Raw genomic sequence first — 8927 nt, forward strand, 5'->3', positions numbered from 1 at the left:
GGTTCTTACATTCCAGGTTCCTATGCAATATTTTTCTTTACAGCATCGGACTTTCCTTTCGCTTCCAGGCATATCCGCAACTGAGCGTCCTTTCGGCTTTGGCCCAGCCGCTTCATCAGCTCTGAATCTACTTGTACTTGTCCTCCGCTCTTCCTCAGTAGCATGTTGGACGCCTTCCGACCTGAGGGGCTCATCTTCCAGCGTCATAACTTTTATATGCCTGTTGTCTTTGTCCATGGAGTTTTCTTGGCAGGGATACTGGAGTGGCTTGCCAGTTCCTTCTCCAGGTGGATCACGTTTAGTCAAAACTCTCCACTATGACCTGTCCATCTTGGGTGGCCCTGCATGGCATAGCTCATAGCTTCTCTGAGTTATTCAAGCCCCTTCGCCACGACAAGGCATTGATCCATGAAGGGGGACCCTGCCCTACATGTAAGATTTCTTCAGTTCTCTGCCATAGTCATTGCTGCATCATCTTTTCGAAGGTCCGCCTCAGTTTTAGCCCCACTCACCTGTTGAAAGAATCAATGACAACCCTGTGTGCTTAGTTACATTTCCTAAACCACTGGTCAAACTAACAACTTGGAGTTTTTTTATTATATTTTGTTTTAGGGCTAGGAACAGAAATTGTCACCTGCCTACATATCTTCATTGTATTCGTTTGCTCCACACCATGCCTTTTTTTCTAAACTAAAAAAGCCCCAAATGCTGTAATCCTATTGTCATGGGGAGCTGCTTGAGACACTTGATTGTCTTCTGAACCTTTTCCAGCTCTGCTGCAGTATCTTTTTTTGAGGTGAGGTGATGACAACCTGTACACAGGAAAGCTCGTGTGGACTCCCCATACCTTTGCATAATGGCGTTATGATACTGGCAGTTTCATCTTCGATCCCTAGGCTAATGATCCTTAACTTGGGATTTGCCTTCTTCACGGCTGCTGCCCACTGGGTTGAGATCTTTGTTGAGCTATGCACTGTGCCTTAAAAGCCTCTTGCCTGGTCACTTGCCATCAGTTCAGACACTATTAGCATATACATGAAATCAGTTTGGAGAGATCCTTTTGGAACTCCTCACAGTCTCCTTTTGTTTGAAACCAACCTAAACAATTTGGTATCATCAGCAAACTTGGCTACCTCACTGCTAACCCCTAACTCTAGATCATTTATGAACAAATTAAGAAGCAGAGGTCTACTTTCTACAACCCTCCACTAGAAAAAAATGTCCATTTATTCCTACTCTCTCTTTCATGCTCCTTTGCCAATTACTGATCAACAAGAGGAGCTCTCACTTGATCTCAGTCTCCGAGATCTCTGACTGCTTACTCAGGAGTCATTTTGAAATTTAAGTGCACAGACTTGACTGTATCATCTCTATTTGCTTAATGGCACACAAATAACTAAAAGGTTAATGAGACAGGACAGCCTTGCAAAACCCTTGCTGGTTTCATTGCATTTGTTTGCAGAATATCAGCCATCCTTTAATCATTGACAATGCTCTACTAACAAATGTAAACATTAGCACAACACATTATTTGAATTTATTTCCCATATGTGCTGGAAGGTTCCCAGGGAAATAATTTCCTAGATGTTGTGGAGGCTGTTTTTAGCCAGAATTCATAGCTCTCAAAAATACCCTGGTGACATGAGAACTTCCTTTGTCCATTGTTATTGCTTCATCTGCCTTAACGAATCCCATGTAAAAATGTTTACAGTATAAGGATTGTAGATGTAATGTTTATTGATGTGGCCTTTGAATTCTTTTAACAACACAAACAAAGAACCATGGGAATTTATGTTCTCTTAGTATTTTCCAACTTTGCTAAAACAAAGGATTGGCTGATTTCAGCTGGAGAAAGCTGAAAACTGGTTGCCTTGATGTGCTGATGGACAACTCAGGCATGGCATATCTAGACTATAGTTCTGCTGAGGACTATCTATACTCTCAGTGAATGTGGATACTTTGGACAAGCCATATAGGTGAGATCTGAACCTGGCAGTTCTGGTCTGCATGTAGCTTTTTTAGATTGCAGGTTGCAATAGGAAAGCAACACCTTAAAAGGAAGGGGTAGAATTATTCCTATGAACATATATATGCATGCATTAGCATGCTGTGGTTATTATTGCTACATCCTTTGGTAGGGGATGATTTGTGTCTTCATCAGGGAGGACACATCAGGGAGCTGGTCACAGGAGGTTTACAATTTTTTGTTCAACACAGTACTATGTCTATTTTTTCTTAATTTTTGTAGTTACTAATAAAATTGGTGATATGTTGGGAGGAAAAAATGCTGGGGCGAGGGGTGTGTATTTCCCTAGTGTGTAAGATTGCAGTCTTGGACTTCGTTTCAGTTGTTGGTAAAACAATGCACTCTTATTCAAGAGGAAGCCTGACTGCTTTCACCTCTGAGTAAACAAAAATGGCCCTATCACCTCCTGGCAAATAGAAGGGGAAGAAATGGAGGCAGTGAAAGATTTTACTTTCTTGGGCTCCATGATCACTGCAGATGGTGACAGCAGTCACGAAATTAAAAGACGCCTGCTTCTTGGGAGAAAAGCAATGACAAACCTAGACAGCATCTTAAAAAGCAGATACATCACCTTGCCGACAAAGGTCTGTATAGTTAAAGCTATGGTTTTTTTCTCAGTAGTGATGTATGGAAGTGAGAGCTAGACCATAAAGAAGGCTGATCGCTGAAGAATTGATGCTTTTGAATTATGGTGCTGGAGGAGACTCTTGAGAGTCCCATGGACTGCAAGAAGATCAAACCTATCCATTCTGAAGGAAATAAGCCCTGAGTGCTCACTGGAAGACAGATCGTGAACTGAGGCTCCAATACTTTGGCTACCTCGTGAGAAGAGAAGACGCCTTGGAAAAGACCCTGATGTTGGGGAAGATTGATGGCACAAGGAGAAGGGGACAACAGAGGACGACAGAGGACGAGATGGTTGGATAGTGTTCTCGAAGCCACCAACATGAGTCTGACCAAACTGTGGGAGGCAGTGGAAGACAGGAGTGCCTGGCGTGCTATGGTCCATGGGGTCATGAAGAGTTGGACAGGACTAAATGACTAAACATCAACAAACAAAAATGAGATCAGGCTGTGTAAGATTATTGTGCGTTCACGATCCTTTGTGCCCTTGATGCTCTCAGAGTGGTCATATGCGATCCTGCTTTCAGTAATACTTGTCCTCGCAACAGTTCCGGGAGGGTAGCCACATGGCTTCATTTCCAGTCAGTGTTAATCCTGTGACTTTCTTCTAAATTTGAATACCACAAATGCTCTGGTTTATTTATGTTGCACTATAGTCTGCCCAGACTGTAATAATGTTAACATCAGGGAAGAAGCACTACTGAACAGCAAATAAAGCATTAAAAACCAACCACTCATTCACAATTATTGTGGCAAGAACATGTTGCAGAATGCAGCCAGCACAGAATGCCAGTCTAGCAGGGGCCCTAAGATAGAGGCTTTAGAGAAATGATTTTGAGCTGCGGCTTGGCATAGCTGCCAAGTTATCCCCTTTTTTAAGGGAAATTCCATTATGCTGAATAGGCTTCCTCGCGAGAAAAGGGAAAACTTGGCAGCTATGCGGCTTGGAAAAAGAGAGAAAGAGGTGGCTCCACATAGGTGTTCAGGCAAAGAGTTCCAGCCACGCAAGACTGGAAAGAAGAACAGGCAGGGTAATTTCCTCCCAGTTGCCATTGCATTGAACTGGTGCAATCAGGCAGAGTTATTTTGTATATACATTTTTACAAAGCAATTTTCCTTAATACAATGCATTTTTGCACACATTACTTGGTTGGAGAACTGCATTGCAAAATTCAGAGAAGTGAAAATTTGAAAGAACTGTTGCATTTTGATCCCCATGTTGGTTTGGAAAGTGCAATTTAGGTAAGTTTGCCTTTAAATGCGAACTGATTTTAATTTCTTTCACATCCCTAGTGATGACATTATTTTATTTATATACTGTAAGAGACTTTTAATCCCCCTTTCACCATAATGTCCCAGGGAAGTTGCAACATTAAACATTAACATACAATAAAACAATGTAAAACAAACCAAAGAATATACTGCCTACAGAATCACATGAACTGCAAATGTCAAAAGCCAGGGTAAAGAGGTGTGTCTTTAACAAGTGATGTAAACCATATAATGAGAATGTTTGCTGTTCTAGTTGAGGTAGACAGGCTCTCGCAAGCTGTTTTGTGAACAGTTTGAAAAGCATTTTTCTAATGAAATCACTCACATCTGATCCAGTTTGGGAATAACTGGCATGGGAGCTCTCTAATGGGGGCACCTGAAGTCACTGCTTTTCCAGTTAGATTCAATTGATTTCCATTTGTTTCTTCTGAGGAGGCAGACATGTTGAATGTGCATCAGCTGAATTGCCCCCCGAACACAGAAATTTCATTTAATTATCATTTACTTGCTTACTGTACTTACTTATTGCCTTTATTTGCCACCTTTTTTCTCCAAAGAGCTCAAGGTGGCATACATGGTTCTCTCCCCATCATTTAATCCCCATAATAATCCTATGAGGTGGATTGGACAGAGAGACACTGACTGGTCACCCAGTGAATTTCATAGTGGAGTGGAACCATGATCTTGCAGGGCCTAGTCTGACACTCTAATCACTACAACACACTGACGTTCCACCTATTAGCTAGCATGGCTAATAGCCTTCAGCAGGTCTTTCATTTTCCCAAGTATTTTAAGAAAGCTGTTTAACTAGTGGCCATCACTGCTCTCTTCTGGTTCTGAATTCTGTAAGTTAAATCGTGTGTGAATAAGTGTCTTCCTATCTGCCTGACCAAGTGCATTGAAAGCCTGCTTCTGTGAGTAACTGCCATGAACAAATTACGCTTGCTTCTAGACAATGCATAGTTAGTTGTGATATTTATACACAGTGGTACCTCTGGTTACGAAGTTCGTTCATTCCGGAGGTCCGTTCTTAACCTGAAACCGTTCTTAACCTGAGGTACCACCGTGCCACCAGTGTGCTATTTCTGTTCTCATCCTGAGGTAAAGTTAATAATAATTTATAACAGTCAAAGACCAGCTCCCATTACAGAATAGTGACCGCATTCATAAAGATAAAATATACAATTAGAGTAGATTGCAGCAATAGCTCATGAGTTAAAATTGAAATATATACATGCATATAGTAGCCTTCTATCGATGGTAGTGGCCCAAAGCTTGTCCCAGAGTCTGGTTCTGGGGATTGAGTCAACGGCTGCTTTTAGATCAACAAAGGCTGCATATAGTGAGCCTGCCCTCCTGAGTTAAAGAATCATAGAATCACAGATTCTATGGCCATCCAGTCCAACCCCCTGCTAAGCAGGAAACACCATCAAAGCATTCCTAACAGATGGCTGTCAAGCCTCCACTTAAAGACCTCCAAAGAAGGAGACTCCACCACACTTCTTGGCATCAAATTCCACTGTCGAACAGCTCTTACTGTCAGGAAGTTCTTCCTAACGTTTAGGTCAGGGGTCCCCAAACTAAGGCCCGGGGGCCGGATGCGGCCCAATCGCCTTCTCAGTCCGGCCCGCGGACGGTCCAGGAATCAGCATGTTTTTACATGAGTAGAATGTGTCTTTTTATTTAAAATACATCTCTGGGTTATTTGTGGGGCCTGTCTGGTGTTTTTACATGAGTAGAATGTGTCCTTTTATTTAAAATGCATCTCTGGGTTATTTGTGGGGCATAGGAATTCATTCACATATTTTGTCAAAATATAGTCCGGCCCGCCACAAGGTCTGAGGGACAGTGGACTGGCCCCCGGCTGAAAAAGTTTGCTGACCCCTGGTTTAGGTGGAATATCCTTTCTTGTAGTTTGAATCCATTGCTCCGTGTCCTTATATTTTTTCTATAAGGTGTTGTGGCATTAGGCAGTGATGTAACGTGGACCTGCCGGTCTAAAACCCGCTTGTTCTGCTGCTGAGGTAAAGTTCTCAACCTGAGGTACTACTTCCGGGTTAGTGGAGTCTGTAACCCAAAGTGTTTGTAATCTGAGGTGTTTGTAACCCAAGGTACCACTGTACTACTTTTTACCACAACCCTAGTTCCAAAGTGGTTTTCAGACCAATGAAACAGCACCAATGCTGCAATACATTTTAAAATATATAAACCATAGCTAAAACATTCTTGAAAAAACCCAACATGATGTAATTGGTCTGGTAACCAATTGGTCTGGTCACTCACAATCCACCTAACCTCTGTAGGTTTTGTGCAAGTATATTAGGATGAATGCTCAATCAACAGATCATTTGGAGGAGCCATTTATCTGGGGTCAGTGATCTTCAATGCCACACCTGTTGACCCACAGCAGGGCACACCTGGGTCATGTTGCTAGGTGTTCTCATTTTTAAGATTCTTTTCACCATTGCTGTGGTTTGGAACAACAGTGGGGAACACAAGTAGCAAAAAATGGTAGGGGTGTTTGCTGGCACCATCACAAAAGCCAGTCATCTGTTCAACAGCAATCTGGGAGTGGGTGAGACAAGGAGAAGGGTCAAAATTAGAGCTAAATCAGCACATCAGGAATGTCCATTGGTGTCAATGGATTATTACTATCCTTTTTTAAAAAAAGGTCTCCAAGGGACTCAGTAGAAAAATTTATATAGCACAATTAAAAAAATATATGTAATTAAAATCAATACTGGCAAACTAAAAATAGCACATGATCATCATAAATAGAACACTAAAATACCATCTCCCTTGCAAAACACAAGATGATCACCAAACTCCTAGTTAAAATAGCTGCAAATATAATCGGTGTGTTTCCTGAAATCTCTAGGAGAATGAAAACATCTACACCTGATGCCAAAAAGATGTCAAAATTCAGTGCCAAGGAAACTCCCGTATTGTGGCATGTTCCAGATTTTTAATAGGCGGAAATGCCCTCTTTGATGTTGACAGCACATTCCAATTGCATCATCAACGAAGCACTTAAAGGGGGTGAGAGGTAAGTATCAGGTGCCAATCTGAAAGCAGCCTGGTTGAGTTATTCCTGACAAGGGGTCAGGAGTCCCTCAGTGAAGACTACAGTATGAAGAAAAGAGCACAGGGCGGGGAGGAGTCAGTGCTTATCGCCTTGTTAAAGAAAACTAAATGGAACGTATTGGCACATTTAACTAGCAAGTGGTTGTGGAATAATTTTCTCTACAGTACCGTACTATTTTATTTGGGCTTTTTTTTAAAAAAAAAGTTTATTTGCCAATAGAAAGAAAGGGAAACTTAATGTAGACATATAGATTAATATACAGTATACAGTCCATATGTCTGAATAGGTATGACGATTACAAACAATTCATTCAAAATGGAAAGGGCAGTGAGATAATCAGACCATGGACAAGGGGTGTGTGTGTGTGTGCCTGTCCCTCTAGCCTTCTAGTCTCTTAAGCAAGTAGAAATGCTCACAGAATCCATGTTTGTTGTCCATCTGTTAGCCCCCCCCCCAAAAATATAATTTTAAGAGTGTGCATACTGTACATCCAAAACTATCAAGGATTTTTCCAAAACAAAGCTTAACATGAGTAATAATTTATGAAGATACCATGTCTGCAGCATATGCCTCAAGGCAGTGTTTATATTTTAGTTGCATATTGCAAGATTATATCCTTCAAGCTGCAAATTATATGTTTGCCAGCTGCTGCTGCTACTACTGCTACTGCTACTGTTTCCCCAGAAGCTTTGAGATAAATCCTATCTACATAGAAGTAGCTCTGAAGTGCCTTCAGTGAGCTGCAAGAAGCTTTGGACTGGCTAGCTACAAAGTTTGTAAGCAAGAATTACATATTTTCTTGGGGGCTATTGGGTGCATTGTTCTTGTTTTAAATATATTACTTAGGCATTTTGATCTATGTGTTGTTGTTCAATAGAACTGTAACTCTTCAGAATTTATTATTTGTTCCAATTCAAATTTTTGCAAGTTTTATTTCCGGTAGAGCCGAGCCAGAAGTTACATATGCACAGACCTTGCTTGCTGGAAGACATGCCTCTCTCTAATATGTTTCTAAATGTATAATAATGTCTAGGATGCTGCCAAAATACATTATTAAAACTAACATTTACTTGATTACATCTACAATAAATAAATAAATAGAATAATTTGTGCATACCTCAGCATGTCCGTGAATTAAATAATCCTGCTCTCTAATCCAACATGTGTGTTAAGGCTGCCACCCCTTGGACAAGAGAAGGATTTTTATTTTATTTTATTTTTAAAATGGAACATTTTAACCTGCAACATTAGGACAGCTACGGAAAAGTTTTCAAAGATTTGAATGCCCGGTCTGCATTTGGTAAACATTTTCATAAAAATCAGGGAGAATGTGGCACCTATTGCTGAATTTATCTTTGCATGTTTGTTGTTGCTGTAAACCAGGATATGGTATTACCTAAATTGTGTTGTTGAGAGAAAAACGTGACGGAAGAAGCTTGTGATCCAATCCCACAGGGTTCAGTGGAACTAGCAGCACCCTGGTGTAAATTGCAGTATTGCAACTTTAAATGGTCTAAAGAAGTTTAAGAATGGCTAGTTGTGACAACAGAGAGGAGGGTGGCCCTCTGAGCTCCCTGCCCCACCCCCTGGAGCTTCAAGTCCTGTAATAGCTGATGGTGCAAAAAATCCCATGTATTCCAACACTTCCTTTGCAAGACAACAGGTGGCAGTCTATAGCCGTGCATTGAAAACAAGACTGATTTAGGCTGCAATCCTATAAGCACTTAGCTGGCGGGAGGGATGGGAGAATCTGTCAATTTCAGGTCTCTCAGTTTCCCATTTTAAATTTGGTTCTCCACATTTCTGAAACAATTTGCAACCCCTCCTTAAAAATCTCATGAAAATTCTTCAGCAGTTTCATGTGCATGTTTTGACTCACATGCACTTTTTGCAAGCAATTTCTCATAATATAATTAATTT

The sequence above is a fragment of the Zootoca vivipara genome, chromosome 11 (genome assembly GCF_965207765.1).
Source record: "Zootoca vivipara chromosome 11, rZooViv2.hap1.1, whole genome shotgun sequence".
NCBI classification, from domain to species: domain Eukaryota; kingdom Metazoa; phylum Chordata; class Lepidosauria; order Squamata; family Lacertidae; genus Zootoca; species Zootoca vivipara.